The sequence below is a fragment of the Balaenoptera borealis genome, assembly GCF_965194805.1.
Source record: "Balaenoptera borealis genome assembly, chromosome: 4".
In the NCBI taxonomy this organism is placed as follows: domain Eukaryota; kingdom Metazoa; phylum Chordata; class Mammalia; order Artiodactyla; family Balaenopteridae; genus Balaenoptera; species Balaenoptera borealis.
Genome location: NC_138861.1, coordinates 15,878,108 through 15,896,299, shown reverse-complemented (window position 1 = coordinate 15,896,299; position 18,192 = coordinate 15,878,108). Strand labels below are relative to the sequence as shown.

The following is an 18,192-nucleotide window of genomic DNA, read 5'->3' as shown; positions in this document are numbered from 1 at the left end:
CATCCAAAGTAAAATAAGACAGCTGAATTGGGTCCTGGGTACGTATATGTCTGGGTCCTGGGTACGTATATGACTAGCAAAAAATATAGACTCCTGATATTCTTTTAGACAAAAAAATTTTTTTTTCTGAAATTATACTTAATTGGCCATTAAAATAGTGCTGAGATTCTGAACCACCATCCACTTTGTTTGATTTATTGGAATAAGATTTGCCAAAGGCAAAAGTCTTGTTGACATTTGGGCAGAAACACCCAGGAAAGATCCAAATTGAGACTATGTTATTGTAACGATTGTGTTATCTTAAATCTGTGTATGGCACACATTGGAACATTCTGGCCTGATGCTGCTCAAGCTGTCCCTCTTTCAATAAACAAATGGCTTCAGTTTTCAAAACATTCTTCAAAAGCAATCTTATTTTTTAAATTTTTTAATTGTATAAAGCCTAGTAGACTCAGTGGCCCAGGCTTTGAAAAGCCTGATCTTACCTTTAAATTTTCCTTCTTTATATTTCTTTATTCAATTCATATCTCCTCATTTATGCCAAAAATTATATTTTTGGCCATACATTATATTCTAAGGTAAAAATGTTTCCTTCCTCCTTTTTAAAATAATTATCAACATGGTATCTCATGAGAAACAACCAAAAAAAAGAACAACAGAAACCCTGAATCTAAGAGGTTACATGAAAAATAACTACCTCTCATAAACCCTTTCTTCATATGGTTCTTTATTTTCAACCACACCAACATAAGGCGGACATATCTCTGTGCATTATGTTTTTTCACCCTGAAATATTTTGATAAATTGGGGATATGATTTTAAATTTCAGTATCAGAGTAAGAAGGTATGAAATATATACTTACTCATGTTCTATTTAAATGACCAAAGTACTCCCAAACAATAATATTAATATGGGAGGAAAGGACAGTGGCTACCTTAAATGGTCACTTCAGTTAGAAAGTTTTCCACTTTGACAAAGAATATATGAGATCAAGCCAAATATTTTACCAGAATTTAAGAGTTTGTACTTCAGCTATTAAGAAACCATTCTCTATGTTCACCTACAGAATGTCCTATTCTCTACCTAAAAACCCAAAAATTCAGTACGGGAGGCAAGAACTCTTATTATTTAATGAATCAGAGATTGGCAAAACTTGTCAGCTTTAACTCTTACAGCCGTCAGGCCTGCTGACCCTCACTGGGAATGAAGTCTCACGGACTTTTGTTTTATCCTTAAGGGAAGATCATGAGGACCTTTTAGAATGAATCAGCCCCACTTATGATATATGATTAGCTAACTAGGAAAGTTATTTATTTTCTTTTTATCTTTCTTAGCAGACCAAAAGATATTTGCTTTCATCATTAAAACCACAGTAACTATTTGGTGGTAATATGAAAATTTCCTGGTGGCTCCCCTTCTCTACTATCAAGTCTAACAGCCTGATCAGAAAAGGATCAAACTTGTGCTCATTATTAATTAGAGAGAGAATCTGGAATAAAACAAACCTCTCTAATAGCTATTTCCCCCAAAATTTTCACCCCAGTCCTTACAATACAGCACTTTGTGACAGCTTTTGTGCGTGCTGAAATCATGGTAAAGGACATAGTTCTCTTCCCATTTCATACCAATGAGGGGAAAACAAGCCTCGTCCAACAGGCATCATCCAAAATAATCCCCCCGCCCCCAAGCGTGCAGGGCTCTTCCCTCTGTAGAGTTCAATGTCTCCTCACTAGCAAGAAAGTATAAGCAGAGAGATCATTAGTTATGACATGTAGACGTTAGCAGATAATGTTGACTCACTTCAGGAACTATTAAACTATAAACAGTGGGCTGAAAGCCATTTATCTGCACTTCAGGATAAACAGCAGAACCTACTCAACTAAACGGATTGCAAAGAATAAGCTGCTGATGCCAAACCAAGTGAAGCTTAATTTTGAAAAGAAAAATCTGTGAATAAAAATCCACCTAGGATTCCAGGGATTCTGGCACATAAAATCCTTAAACACTTTATTTTATAATATAATATATAAAACATAGAACATATATTTTTAAAAGGCCAATTGATTCAGTTACCAAAGTTACTGCAGACTAGCTCGAGCTCAAAGTAAATTTATTGATACGTGATCCATATTTTCTCTTAAGTGACAGCATTTATGGTAATACTGACGCTGAGCAAATGTATGCTATCAAGGAGAGCTTTACCTATCACTGTGTAAAAAGTCAAGTTGAACTGGGTCAGCTTTCTTCATCAGCACTATTCCTATTCACAAACAACTTAACTGTTTTGAGAATGTCTAAATGACTCCTTCCAAGAAAAAGAAATGCAACCTGAGTGCAACTGTATCATAAATGAATGATATTTATGTTTATTATGTAAATATATATATACATATTTCCATCTCTAGCATGTTAAAATATGCTGCAAGAAAAGTACTCATCTATCATGCAACCTCAGAGGTTTTATTCCACAGTTGATTAGAAGGATATGAGATAAACAAGGCCCTTCCTGCAAGTACCATATACAGCTAAGGCATATTACATTTAGAATTTATTTTTCCTACTTGACAGAAAATAAATCAAAATCTGCTCTTTTTCACACTTGCAGATGTCAGAAGCTTTTCAAAACAATTTTGATGTCAGGGAAGAGAACACACAGGTGTGTTTTATGTCAACTACTGAAAGCAACTGAAGGTTAGCCTGGAACCTGATCACTCTGCTGACACATTCTTGCAGGCATTACAGACGCTCCCTGAAGGAACATTACACTAATGCTGACTCATTTTAAGAAACATCCCAAATCTCATTAGACCTACTCCCTAGCAGTATTGTTCAAAAGCATCTCTGCTAGTAACACCACTCATCGCCACCTCTTAGCAAACCTTTAATGCCTTCTTCAATATCACCTTTACTGTTCTTCTTCATTGACAATACAACAGGTTGAGCAACAATAAAATATTCGATATCAACATGCATAAGTTTTTGTCACATCATGAAAACTATGACAACCCACAAAAAAATCAAGTGTTAGGATGTCAGTAACAAATGCTTAAGAGAAACTGGTTCACATTAGTGGCCACGTGGTCTTGAGGAAACCAAGCCTAAGACAGAAAGATGGCAGTAGTATTTCAATTCTGAAATTACCGGTGCTTATGCTAAAAAACTGTACTTAGTTACAAAACCTATATTAAACACAAACAGCAACTTAAATGTGACATGTTCTTAATTTTTTGAAAACAGTGACTGGAAGGAAATTCTTGCCATTAAATGACTAGGTTCCCAATCAAGATCAGAAAAATGCTGCCTACCAGCAAAATGACCTAATAGTCATAGATTTCTGATGTTTATTAAGACCTAGAAGTAAACACATCAATTCAGATTTTAAAAAATCATTTCAATCATATAAACATTCATTCAAAAGATTTAGTATTTATAGAACCCTTCCTTTGCTCACACACACACACACATCCCACAAGTATGTCCACAATGAGGACCTGCAAGTAACAAATCATTACCGCAAACTTGTCTCTTCTTGCCAAATGTTCTTAGTATTTTCCAAACCTCCAAAAATGTCTCACTACTGAACACCACCACCCCGCACCCCCAGGTAATAATAAAAAACTGAAACTTTTAAAGCATTTTTTCTTTTTCTTTTTCTCAGTCCATCATCCAGTGACTGAATGCTCGTGTCAGAACACAAGCTGATGCCCAGGGCACTCTCACTTCTGCAGCTATACTGGCGGTGGCTCATAAATGTGCTTTTATATTTCATAGCTACACAAGTCAAGTTTCTCAGCTTTACTTGTCTTCTCAGTAGCAGCAAACCCTGAGCTCTTCATTACTAATATTCTACAATGCATGGGGAAAACAAGGGCAGGGGCCCTCTATTCGAGTACATGTGCAGAATAGGACTTTTTTTTTTTTTAATCTGAGACTCTTTTCTGCCTTCCTTCCTCATTTCTTATCTCCCAACCCCCAATGGCTTCTCGAAAACTTCAGTATTCCTGAAGATCCAGATGTCTCCTTTCTTCCCTCCCAATCCCACTGAGAAGACAGGAAACACCAGGTGTGAAATGTCTCTGTTTGCCCCCCTCCACTCAGTACACACCTCCTAAGTGGGAGCTTTCATCCTTGCTTGCCCTCTCAGGGGAACTACCCCCTGTCACTTGTCTGCTGGACCCCATCTCTTCTCACACACCCAGATGCACAGCCGAGACCACAGTTTCTCACAGAGGATGGTGTGCTTTCGTACGTTCCTTCCTGGGTTATGAACAAAGAGCAGTTTTCCCAGGTTAGATCAGCCCAGCTGAAGGAGGATTTTAGGACAAAGAGAAAATGAGTGTGTTCGGAAGAAAGCGCAAAGGAGCCCTGAAAGGAAAACTTGAGATGCTTATGCTTGTGCCATTATATCAAAATATAGTAACTTATATACAAAACATGTAACCAAGCACCATTTCTTACAATAGGCCAAGTCACACGTATAACAGGATAATTAGATTCCAAACAGGTATAGGAATCATGATTTCTAGCCCTAGCCATGCTACCGACTTGGACATCTCCAGAATGTCCAGAATGCTTTGATTGGAAAACCAGCACAGTGATGATTTACCAAATAAGGCATAGGCAGTAAACATAGGTTCTCAGGATATGTTTTGGAAGGAATACCAATGAATGAATTAGATCACTAGAAAAGACTCAGCCAAACATACCTGTCTAGATTAGAAACTCCGTGTGAAGGAAATGACCTTGAGTCAACACTGTAATATAGTAGTGCCACACGGTGAGTGCTTTTCCCATGACCACATTCCCAGTGACAGTGGGTGTTTCAAAAGAAGAGAATCTGTGCAGAAAGAAGTGGTGGTTGCCCTGGTAACCCAAATATTCCAAAACACTACAACGTGTTCTATCTAACTACTTCCAACTCTACCCTTACCCAATAAACAATTTGGAAAAAGGACCTCGAACATCCCACTGCCTAAGATCATAACTAGTGATGGACAGAAGGGATAAAAACCAATCCAAGCTTGTCTGACAAGCGTAGAAAATCATTCATCACTAAGTACACATATCTTTGTATCTTAGATATGGATGTATCTATGGATATCCCTGACTTCACCCGCCTAATTTCAGGCAGATTTTTAAGGCTGATGTTGTATTTACATATTTAGGGAATATTACATACATATTAAATTATGTATGCTCATGGGTTTGCATTAATGAGGTTTACTGAAAAAGGAGTTTGAATAGATTGAAAGGAGAGGCTGTAGTATATTAGAGAAAGGGGGAAAAAAAATGACAGGACAAACAGCCAAAAATGAACAGCAGTTGGGAATTTCCAAAATTAAACTAACATATAGAGTAACCTGGAAATAACTTTCATTTCCCTTGAGCTGATTATTTACACAATCCATGTTTAAATAAAGGTTGAATTTTACTCTGATACAACATATTAACTCAACTGATTAAGTTCATGTTTTTAATTCTATGCAGTAATAGTAAAATGGGAACAAATTATGAAGAAACAAAAAAAGAATAAACATAATAGTGTGGTGGAACCAAGGCTTAATCCCATCATCCATAAGGTATCAATGGGCTGTGGGTGAAGAGAGGACGCATCATCATGGGTACTAGAGAACTATGCCCTCCTCTCTAGAAATGACCCAGAGAGTGTCACCCAGGAATTTTATCAGCCTGCTCTGAGGAGACGGGTTGTCTGATCCTGTCATCCGCACTTTCCTGTTCCAAACACTGCCACTCCCTTTTGTCTTTTTATTACAGTATTACATCTCCCCAAACACCCCCTTCTTAAATTACTTCAGCCAAATTTCCAACAAGTACTGAATTCCTAAGGTTTGAAAAAAATCAAAATTGTGATAAAAATAAAAAATAAAATAAAATCAGCCAGTAGTCACGGAAGGTTATGTCTATTTATCACAACATTTTTGTCCTCCTTCTCATTTGTTTTTGTGTGCTTTTGCTTTCATCGGCATCTGCTGGGACGGGTAAGTATAGTTCTTGCCAAAGATAATGGAGTTCTTTTAGTCTGGCCAAGCAAAGAAAAATGGGAGGCAAAGAAAGGATGAGAACAATTATGTTAAAAATGCTGCCAAGTTCAAAGCAATTCAGGGGTCACAACAGTATGTTTGTGTGCCCTGAATCACCTTATCAGTAAAAGGAGATGGTAGGAAAATATGTTCTCTAACCGCCCTCCTACTTCAGATACATTACGGTTCTACATAACTTCCACTTTGCTGATACACATTCTTTTTTTTGTATCTACAGCCTAAAAAGAGGGTACTGAATACTGTATTAATAAAATGTAAGAATCCCAGTTCTGTTGTTTATTAGTTGTGTGACCTTAGGCCAGTTCTTAATCTTTTTTTATCTGAAACACTTCATAGTAACGATACTTCCATTTCAAGGAGTCTTCAAGGAATAAGAGGAAATCATTTATCTATCCACAATTATGTGTGTATAAATCTCATCTAATGTAATCCCGAAAATGCTCATTTTATACATGAGGGGACTAGGGCTGGGAGAGGTTATTTTCCTGAGAGCAAACAGGTGAGCGGCAGGCAAGGGTGGGAGGCAAGCTCTGGTCTCTGTGACTTTTAAAAGCAATGATTCCTCTAGCTAGCAGTTCTCAAAGGTTTTGTTCTCAAGATCCTTTTTCATTATTAAAAATTATTAAGGGCACCAAATTTTTTATTTATGTGGATTACAGCTACCAATATTTACTATATTAGGAAGTAAAACCGAACAGTTTTTAAATATGTATAATTCATTTACAAATAATAATGAACCCATTTTAACATGTTTTCCGAAAAAATAATGAAAAAAGTGGTACTGTTTTACATTTTTGCAAATCTCTTTAAGGCCTAACTTAATAGAAGAAATTGGGTATCTGCCTCTGAATTAAATCTACTGCAATATATTGTGTTTGACATATATGAAAAATATAGGGCCACAGATTATGTAGTTGGAAAAGGAGCTATATATATATATATTTTTTTTCCTATCTATCTATCTATTTATTTATTTATTTATTTATGGCTGTGTTGGGTCTTCGTTTCTGTGCGAGGGCTTTCTCTAGTTGCGGCAAGCGGGGGCCACTCTTCATCGCGGTGCGCGGGCCTCTCACTGTCGCGGCCTCTCTTGTTGCGGAGCACGGGCTCCAGACGCGCAGGCTCAGTAGTTGTGGCTCACGGGCCTAGTTGCTCACGGCATGTGGGATCTTCCCAGACCAGGGCTCGAACCCGCGTCCCCTGCATTGGCAGGCAGATTCTCAACCACTGCGCCACCAGGGAAGCCCAGGAGCTATATTTTAGTAGACTTTTTCATAACAGTGGTTATTTGATACTACACAAACACTGGAGAAGTAGAAGTCTCTTCAAAGTTAGATGCAATGTTGAATGTGAAACCCTATCAATGAAATTTTCATATTCTGATAAATTAAAATCTACTCTCTATCATGTACTTTGAATGGATTTTTACACAGGCATGAATATGAAACAACGGGCACTGATTGATTATCTGGAGAAGAAAATCTTGGTTCACTCAGTTATGCAGATCAATCCTGTGGATACAAGCTTTCCAAAATCCTAATTTTTGTTTGAAAGTTTGAATTTGATCATTAGCAATAAATACTGTCAGTTGTTTTCCCTGAAGTGACAGGCTCACTTTGTTCATTTTTGAGAAAATGTCTGCAAATACCCATGCCTGAATAACCCCAGTTTGTCTGTCAGTCATTCTTTCTAGTAAAAATTGCCTTTCATGAAAAGTCTCACGGTAATCATTAATCTTCAGTATGCTGAAGAATTTCATTCTGTATACTTAACATTTTGTCACACAGGATATTAAAAAGAAATTTACTCAGAGGTTGGAATTTAATAAACTTAATAATTTTTACAGTTTCATTCATGATATTATTAAAAGAAGGTAGCTTTTTGTTTGGTGTTGGGTAGGTGGGTGTTTGGTCAGCTGGTTTGGTGTTTGGTCAGTTGGCTTGTTTGATGGTTTGTTTTTACTGTGACGGCAGTGAAGAATGAAAGTACAGTTTGGTACCCTGTCTTGATTTGCGCTCAGGTGCTACCAACAGTTCTAACCATTATTTCTCTTTTGTACCATAAGTGCAAATGTTAATAATACATCATATGATTATGCTGTGAATCGTATTTCGAGAACTGCCACACTAGATGACCAACTACTGATCACTAGAGATATAAAATTTATGTATATTTTAAGATAAGCTAAGAAATTTTAACAATAGTGGAAGAGAAGGGAATGAGTATGAGATACTTTTAAAAAGGGAAAATGATTAAAATGTATATATTATTGAACCCTTTTGGGATCTAAGGAGAGATTTTCAGTTAGAAACACTAGATTGCTCACAAAAGTATTATGTGCGCCAAATACATGTGAAAGCAATTATTAATGTAAATTTATGTTTTAATGCTTTTAATTGGTATTTAAATGACACAATTAAAGTACCAAACCTTAATTAAGCAAGCACCACTCATTTAGACACTGCCAGTTATAAAATGTTGATAAACACTTGAGAAAAGAAGAAATGATTCATTAATATGAAAGTAAAAAAGGTACACAAAGTTCACATTCTCAGAAAAGTAATTAAAAAGAGAAAGAATTTGCTAAATATGGTACTAATTAGTCCTGGTTGAGTTTTATTTGCTTTGCTTTGAATTTTGGTTGTAAACTATCATAGGCGGTATTTTCTGTTTCTTCTGCATGGTTGTGTGTTTTTTTTTCTTTTTCACATTGAACACTGAAAGGTTGATCATAATGAGACAAGCTTTTCTCTAACTTTAACTATGTTTATGTCTTGATTTGAACATAGTTTAAGTCTCTTGATTTCCAAACACAGGGCAGTTTTTCCTTCATGCTACAGAAAACAGCCCAATTCTGAATTAAGAAAAGTCAGATTTTATATCATCCAAGGGTTGTAAACACTGAGATCTTTTTTCCCACCAAAAATATTATATGGGAAAGCGCAGAGCATCTTTCTCACGTGAGTTCTTAAATGTGCTATTATTTCACACTCAGGTGAAATATGTAGAATATTTAGAGTATAAACTGCATGAGATTAAGAGTTGTATCTCTAGTTAACCACAAACCTCAGCATCTAGGATAGTGTCTGGCACTTGGCAGACATACAGTTGATTTGGTATGTGGAACAACGTTCCTATTATGAAGGTTTCAAGGATCATCTAATGTGAGAGAAGGTACAAACAATGTTATCTCACATATATCTATGATTTACGATGTTATTTCAGAAACGGGAGTGTGTGTCTGTGTTCTACTATGATTGCTATTTGGTAAAATCTTCACTTTTTAAAATTGAAAACAAAATGCAAAAATGCAGCTAGATTTTTCTGACACTCCTTCTGTCCCCTATACATATAATTTTCAAACTCAAGAAAGATAGACTTTGACCCCACTTTGACAGAGCCAATTCAATTAAATTATGTTTTAGGTTACTAAGGACTGAAACATTGGAACCTGGGTGTAAAAGGAAGGTTCTGAACATTGTCTCTAATGCCAGTGTAACCTGGACAGCATTAACAGAAGGGAACACAGGGCTAGAGAACACGACCTGCTTGGCTAATTAGCTGTATGCCTTTGGAAAAACCCATTCATTTCTCTAGACTTCCATTTCTCCATTTTGAAAATAAGAATAATCGTGTCTACTTGTCTCATGGTTATTGCTAAGGTTAAATGAAGTACTATATAGAGAACTTAACATAGACCCTGCGACGGAGATAGAGTTAATGCCCAATAAATGTTAGTTCCCTTCATCTTTCAGAAATCTATGGATTAAAACTTGATTGTAAAGACTGTGAGGTTTGTAACAGACAAAAGGATACATCTCTCACTCCAACTATATAAGTGACTACCAGAATCCAGAACCAATTTAAAGATATAGAGCAGTTAAATGTATTAAAGACCTAAATGTAAGACCGCATACTGTAAAACTCTTAGAGGAAAACAGAGGCAAACACTCTTTGACATAATTCATGGCAATAACTTTTTGAATCCGTTTCCTAAAGGAAATCAAAGCAAAAATAAACAAATGGGACCTAATTAAACTTAAAAGCTTCTGCACAGCAAAGGAAACCATTGACAATACAAAAAGACAACTTACTGAATGGGAGAAAATATTTCCAAATGATATGACCGATAAGGGATTAATATCCAACATATATAAACAACTCAACATCAAAAAAAAAATTCAATTAAAAAATGGGCAGGAGAATTGAATAGACACTTTTCCAAGGACGAAATGCAGATGGCCAACAGGTGAAAAGGTGCTCAGCAGGGAAATGCAAATCAAAACCACAATGAGGTATCACCTCACACGTGTCAGAATGGCTATCAAAAAGAACACAAATAACAAATGTTGGCTAAGATACGGAAAAAAGGGGAACCCTTGTACACCGTCGGTGGGAAACTAAATGGGTGCAGTCACTGTAGAAAACAGTATGGAGGTTTCTCAAAAACCTAAAAATAGAACCATCACATGACCCAGCAATTCCACTCCTGGGTATATATCCAAAAAACAGACACAAAAACACTAATTTGAAAAGATACATTCACCCTAATGTTCATAGCAGCACTATTTACAATTGCCAAGATATGGAAGCAACCTAAGTGTCCATCAATAGATGAATGGATAAAGAAGGTACACGTATGTATGTGCTATACATACAATGGAATACTACTCAACCATAAAAAAGAACAAAATTTTGCCATTTGGAGCAACATGGATGGACTTGGAGGGCATTATGCTAAGGGAAATAAGTCACACAGAGAAAGACAAACACTATATGATATCACATATGTGGAATCTAAAAAATAGAACCAGTGAATATAACAAAAAAGAAGCAGACTCACAGATACAGAGAACAAACCAATGGTTACCAGTGGGGGGGGGGGAGGGGCAATATAGGGGTGGGGGAGTGAGAGGTACAAATAACTGGGTATAAGATAGGCTCAAGGAGGTACAACACAGTGAATATAGCCAATATTTTGTAATAACTGTAAATGGAAAGTAACCTTTAAAAATGTATAAAGAAGAAAAAAAATGCAAGGAAAAAATGTACACACACATCTGTTTTCTATGATTTATCACTGGTATTACCTACTTACTGGTACTAATTCATATTTCCAATTTTCAATCAATTTTAACCACTTTCTAATTTGTTTTTTAAACTGATGTCACTATTTGGAAGAAAACACGTGGTATTTCCATTATCATGGTTCCTGCTAGTGGTGATAAATAAATGTGGCATTGTTCAAAGAAACAAAACTATAGAATATTAAGCAACACATGAAGTATACCAATATTACTTACTCATATTTAGAGTTGTTTATTATGTCCTATCAACTTTGCCTTCAGAGCACTTTACATAAGTGTATCTTAAAAATGGCATGCCTTGTATGCCATATTCAATTCACTGTAAAGTTGTTACCAACTGCTATATAGCATTAGCTACTACTTTTTAACAATATTTTATGTCTTCAGGGCATCTTACACTTTGCAAGCTACATGAACATATATGTGTGTGTTAAACAGATTCAGAAATTATACATATATGCATTCTATAACATCCACATAAAGTGTTAATGAAATTTTTAAACTGGCCTATATTTATCATGTACCTCAGCTCTTCTACTGATATATATAATCATATACAGCCAGTTATATAACTTCACCAGATTCTAATGTCCTATGTTATTAACAAGAAGACAATTAAGAGAATATAGAGGTAACATGGCCACTCATTTTAAAAGGTATGAAGACAATCTAAAAATTGCATATAGAAAGTGGCTTGTCAATTCACCCTTTACGGTATACAAAGGCTATCACAACGTGGTTTGTACGCTTCAGGGAAGTAAATAACAATTGCTGAAATGATCCACAAATGAAATAAAGAAAACTACGGAGTACTTGCTACAGGTGAAACACTGTTCTAAGAGCTTTCACACATTTTCATATAATTCTTACCACAGCCAGCAAGGGAGGTACAATTATTCCCATTTTTATAAATGACTGAGGCTCAGGTATAAGGTCTTAAGACTGAGCTGAGATTTTCGCTACTCCATATAACTGCTTTAATTAAATCTCTGATCTTTCTCCCACATCTGTGATCCTTTATTTTCACTGGTGCCTTCTAAAAATAACAACACACATGCATTAACTTGCAAAACCAAAAAGCTGAAGCAAAATAAACAAAAAGTTCTAATTCTAAAGTTCTTAGGAAGGCATTCAAGGCACTTCATCAATTGACCCAACCTACCTTTCCAGCTTCATCTCCTACCACGGTCTGCTCCGGGTCCATACTTATCATATGCATCATGTTTTTTTCATATTCCCATGCCTTTGCTCATAATATTCTTTCAGCCTATAACAGCCTCCATTTCTACCAACTATGTTACATTTCTCAATCAGAAATATATGCATCTTTTTTGATTTCTCATGAAACTTTGCCAGGTTATACATTTTACTCTACCTTGAAGAACAGTTAGTTGCACACATATTCCGGCCTATCAACTATCACCTCCTGATTGCAAGTAGTACAGTTTTTTTACCTGTGAGTCACCCAACTGATTGTTAATTTGAATAATTAGCTGTGTGTCCTCAGACAATTTACTTAGTCCCCACGAACCTCAATTTCCTCATCTGTAAAAGGAGGACAACAGTATTTATCCATTCATATGTATAAAAAATTTTAGAGCAGTAAAATATTTACTTTAAGGAGTCTTCCCCATATAAGTGTGAACAATTTGTATACTATTAATAGCTGAAATTTGTGACCAAAGAAATTCATTGTTTGATGTTAACTAGCTCACATCCTCATCCAACTCTGATTTTAGCATTTGTAAATTTTTGAAGGAAAGACATTTAAGCTTTTAAGTATAAAAACATTTTTTTAAAAAACAAGATTGTGTAACTTTTCTAAGTAGTTTTACAAGGGCAAATATATACACATTTTCATAATGGATTCCTGCAGAGCACAAAATAAGCTCATCCCTCCAAGCAAAGTACCAGTTCATCCTGAAATTTTACTACACATACAGTGAAATGAAGGTTATAAATCAACGTAGGACTCCTGGGAAGAGACAAGATTATTCACGGGACTTTACCACTTCTCCATACAATTTGGGATCTCTTTTTTTGCATGCTTTCTGAACATTCTTGCCAATCATACAAAAAAATTAAGCCTGTTTTACAGTTATAGGACATTCACAGTTCAACATCTGGGTCTCCTCTTCTTTCTCTCTTTGCATTAGACAACTTTACAACTTTGATCCTTTAGCTCTTGGCATCTACCTCAGGGTTGTAATAGTGACTTTATGGGAGAAGGAAGCTATAGACCACACTGGGCTGGGAGACAGCAGCCGTATTATAGCATGCACCCACAAGCAGACTGAGCGGTAGTAACGTACAGAGTGCCTATCTGGAAAAAGCACAAATATTTAGTGTGTTCTTTAGAGAGTTTCCACTCCAAAATGAGGACTGGATAGCTAAGAACTATAAAGGCAAACTTAACAACAACCACATCTGGCAGTTTCACTTCTCAAACATCATAAATACAGCAATCACTTTTCCAACAGAAAATAATTATTACAAGTGAAAGTCTACTCAGTTACTGTAAAACAGATCCAACGTCTTGCATAGGTCTTCTCAGAGACTAAGAAGAGCAGATGGTGAAAGCAGTAAAAATTCCAATGGAAACTATGACTAATTATTATTCAATTTATGAGGCTTGTCTTAAAGATAAGGTCTGAGTTAAATAACAGCAACTCAGCACTTTACAAAGACAAATTTAATCTTATGACCTATAGTGTGTAAAGCAGGGTGGTAGATTACTTACAAATAAATGAGATGTTCTTTAGAGGAATACATTTATCAGTAGAATACAAATTTTTGGTTTCCAGGTCAGTGCTTACTTCTGCAAATGTTAAGTCTTGTACTGATAGAGAAATATGTGGATGGATGCTTTAGTACTTTTCTACTCATCCCAATACATACTTCTATTTCAAATTTAAAATAATGATGAGTAGGCATGTAACTTTCTGGGCCATTATCTGATTTCATGGCCAAGTATTTCTTAAGTTCCATTACCAAATAACAATGATTTACATGAAATAACAGCAAAAATGGTATAATTGCTCTCATTTCAAAATACCTTGTTAACTCTGGCAATTTCTCATTCATAAAAGACTGAGCTTTTGAAAGTGACTGAATATATATTTATGCATCCCTATATTGTGTGTGACATATTTGGACCAAGAGACAGCTGCAGTCAAAAGTAGCTGTAAGTGGCAGGGCACAGAGGCCTGGGGCCCTGGGGAGAAAGAATGGAGAGAAACTGAAATGAAAAAGGAAGCTAAAATGCTACCCATAAGAACTGAGGATTCACTGACTGTTCCTTTGCACCACCTCAGCCAGGGGAAAACAAAGATCTTTCCAAATTGAAAGCAAAGATTTCTCAAAACAGAAAAGCAGTGTGCCAGGCACATTCTCCATGTTTTTCATGCAATAACTCAGTTGCTTCTGCCAACAAACTTACGAGTCCTAGAGTGTTATTTCCCCCATATTACAATACAGAAACTGAGGCACTGAGAACTTGCTCAAGGTCATAGAACAAGACAGAGTTGAAACTGAGATTTAAACAATAAGTCTGACTCCAAACAACACCGGATCTCCTTCCCATTCAAGTATGCCATATAAAAGCAGGATTTCCTAGTATCTACAGAAAAAACCACTCACAGAAACAACAGTCAATGCAAAGTTAAAGTCACCATGTAATAATCAAATACATCTATTATATTTAAACTGCTACCTGGAATCATTTTTAGAAGACTCTTAGTTCACTTGCAGAGTGTTTCTGACTTACAAGGAAGGAGAAAGATGTAAGTTTCTACTTGCCACCACTTTCTGCTCGGGGCTTCCAAGTGTTTTGAATCTCTTTTCTTTTGAAGTGAATTTTAATGAGCCCTTAAGTGTCAAAGGACTTCATAAATATTCATGAAACATTAAGAGAAGTTGTGTTTCCTTTCCCTAAAAGCTGGAAGAGAAAACAGTTATTAAGACTCCAAAGGAGAGTAGGCATGATGAAAGTCTAAGTGGAATTGTAAAGGTTCAGTATTGTATTAGATGTTTATCCAAATGGTTCATATCATTAGAATACTTAAGAAAATTCTTAATGCGGAGATACTTTTATTTTTGCCTTTATGAGAAGTCCTCCACAGTACCAACCACCTCTGTTGGAGATATTTTCATTTTCATCACTCATCCAATTCTAAATGATCCAAAACATTTCACTAACTCTTTATGATGCCTTCTGCACCACTGAACAGTAAAATGGTTATGATGTTGGGAGGAAGTGATTTTGATCTAAATCAACAGGGCAGGCCCAGCTATTATGAAAGTGCCACAAACCTTTTTCATAAAAAAAAAGTTTTCACACTGGATTTGAGTCTTCAAAGAAAGCATTCCCAAAGTATTGCATTTTACATCTATCCTACACAGCTGTCAGGGAATATTATCATACAGATTGACTTCTCCTGACGAAGCCATAGCCTCAAATATTTCCTTGTTGCCCAAAGGTGGGAGATGTTCACAAGATATCATGGCCATGCCGGTGTTCCCAAGGTCAGCCTAGGAAATGCAAACCGCCTGGCAAGTCAAACATTAACTCCATGAGAACAAATCTCTCCAAAACCCACAACATCTGATTCACTGAATCAGTCTGAAAAAAGGTAACTGTAAGAAAGGGGGAAATGTTTGCTATTTTCAGATGTACAGCAATGATTTTCTTCCCTTTTCTCTTAAAACTTTTGTCCCTTCAACCAAGAGAGATAAACGTATAAGTTTCTATAAAGACACCTCCCAAAAGTCTCTCAATTGTGAAAGTAACCAACTTGTCGTTATCACGTAACCAGAAATAAAAGATACATCAGTTAAATTTGGAGAAAATGAGACATAAATATTGAGAAAATGAATATGCTTATTTAATGGAGTCCCTAGTTCTACCATTTCCCAAATGAGCCAAACACAGAATCCTAATTCATTTAAATTTAAAAAAAAATTTTATTAAAAAATAATCAGATAATTTTTGTTTTGTATTTGACTCTAAAATATGTAAATAATTCAAATAGTTATTAAATTCTTAAAATCATTTCCACGGGTACTTTGTATTTTTCACTTCCTAAAGTTTGGATTGAACTGGGGGCAGGTGAGGTGGGGAGAGGGGGCACATCTGTAATGACTATTTAATAAGCTATGCTTTGTGGCTAAATAATTATATATTATGTTTATAAATACTCTCATTCTTTTCAAATTAAAAAATAAAATCAGAACTCTGTTTACCTACAATGTCCAGTAAGCACAGAAACATTTTATACTACCTGAATTCAGAAACACGTGACACAAAACAGTGGGCCACAAATATGATGCAGGCATAGAATAATACAACTCGGGGGCAAAAAATGCTGAAGGAAATTTTTCCCTGTGGTATCCACTAGATATACTGTTAGTAATTTTTTTTAACAGACTAAGTTGTTATTGGTTCATTATCATTATGCTACCACCTTCCAGATGAATATGTATTGTGATGTAAACAAATTAAAAAAAGAATAAAAATGAAAAAGGAAGAATATGCTTTTCTAAATGTCTGTTTAATAATTTAAAGTTCTGAATAAAAAACTCAGTTTTTAGTCCCATGTATTTAGCGTCAATATACATGAAAAATGTCTCGGTGAAGGACGTAAACGCTAAAAACTCGTATTTTTTTCTTGATTTTATATTACTTTATTTTGGTCTTATTAAGCATTACCTGACATCTGTTCTCTACCTCTTTAGATACTCAAAATGTCTTACTCTCTGCTAAATCTACAGAGCAATGCCTAAAATGCTTATTAACTGAATGAATTTGAATTGATTTTAAAATTGTGATGATTAATTTTACGTGCCAACGTGACTGGTTCGTGGGTACCCAGATATTTGGTGAAACATCATTCTGGTATTTCTGTGAGGGTGTCTGGGATGAGTTTGGCATTTCCGTTGACGGACTGCATAAAGCAGGTTGCCCTCCCTAATGCAAATGGACCCATCTAATCAGTTCAAGGTCTGAACAGGACTAAAAGGCTGACTCTCCCCCAAATAAGAGGGGATTCCTCCTGCCTGATGCCTTCAAGCTGGGACATTACATTTTTCTTGCCTTCAGACTCCAACTGAAACATCAGCTCTTCTGGGGTCTTGAACCCGCTGACCTCTGAACTGGAACTACACCATTTGCTCTACTGAGTCTCCAGCTTGCTGACTACAGGTCTAAGGACTTGTCAGCCTCCTTAATCAGGTGAGCCAGTTCCTTATGAAAAAAAGATACGTGTACATACATTTCCTATTGCTTCTATTCCTATGGAGAACCCTAATTCAGTTATTCTTGGTTTTTCAAAGTTGCCTAAAATACCCAAGCTTCTTTTAAGTAAATATAAAAGGTTCTTTTAATTAAATCTGAATTACCTTGGGCTCTTGAATTGTGGTTCTTAGAATTTCTTCCATCTAATAAAAAGTTATAATTTCACTGTCAGCAATATAGTTTAGATCTCATGTATGTATTCAGAATCCATGCTCTATTCACGGCAATTCAGGCAGTGTAGCCCCTAATGTCTCGGTGCTCAATGCTAGCTAAGACTATGACATCATTCATAGTCTTAGTGAAATGTAAAGTGCCAACATGAGATCAAACGGCAAGGACTGAATTCAAATAACAAGTCAAAGGTTTCATCCAAAGCTAAGGTGCACTCACCAACTACGAGATGATCACAGCTCAGAAAGAGTGATTTTGGTTTTGCTTCTATAAATTTCCTTGGCAGTATCTTTCCCATCTCTATCCTCTATTGGCTCAGAGATTTGTACATAGTAATCTCTTCCAACAGTGTTGCCCCTTGAGAAATCAAATTGTTAAATAAATGTCTAGGTTGAAGACCAGTTCAAGATGCTCAATTCTCCTCTACTAAATAAGGTAATAAAAATCACCAGAGGTATGAAAGCTACTGGCAAAAATCTAAGCTTCAAAATACATGAAAAATATGTTGGTGGAGAACACAATCACTTAAAATTTATATTACTAAACAGATATATATATATATATATACCAGAAATATTA

General features: G+C 35.8%; 1 protein-coding gene and 1 long non-coding RNA gene across 6 annotated transcripts in view; one reads left to right on the top strand and one right to left on the bottom strand.

Moving 5' to 3' along the window:
- Positions 1–18,192, bottom strand: part of BMPR1B (bone morphogenetic protein receptor type 1B) — a 409,475-nt gene that overhangs the window by 57,727 nt on the left and 333,556 nt on the right. The gene's annotated exons all lie outside the window — the stretch shown is intronic.
- LOC309628629 lies at positions 3,456–8,962 on the top strand. Its single transcript, XR_014244599.1, has 2 exons — positions 3,456–6,976; positions 7,303–8,962. It is a non-coding gene; the product is annotated as an uncharacterized lncRNA (long non-coding RNA).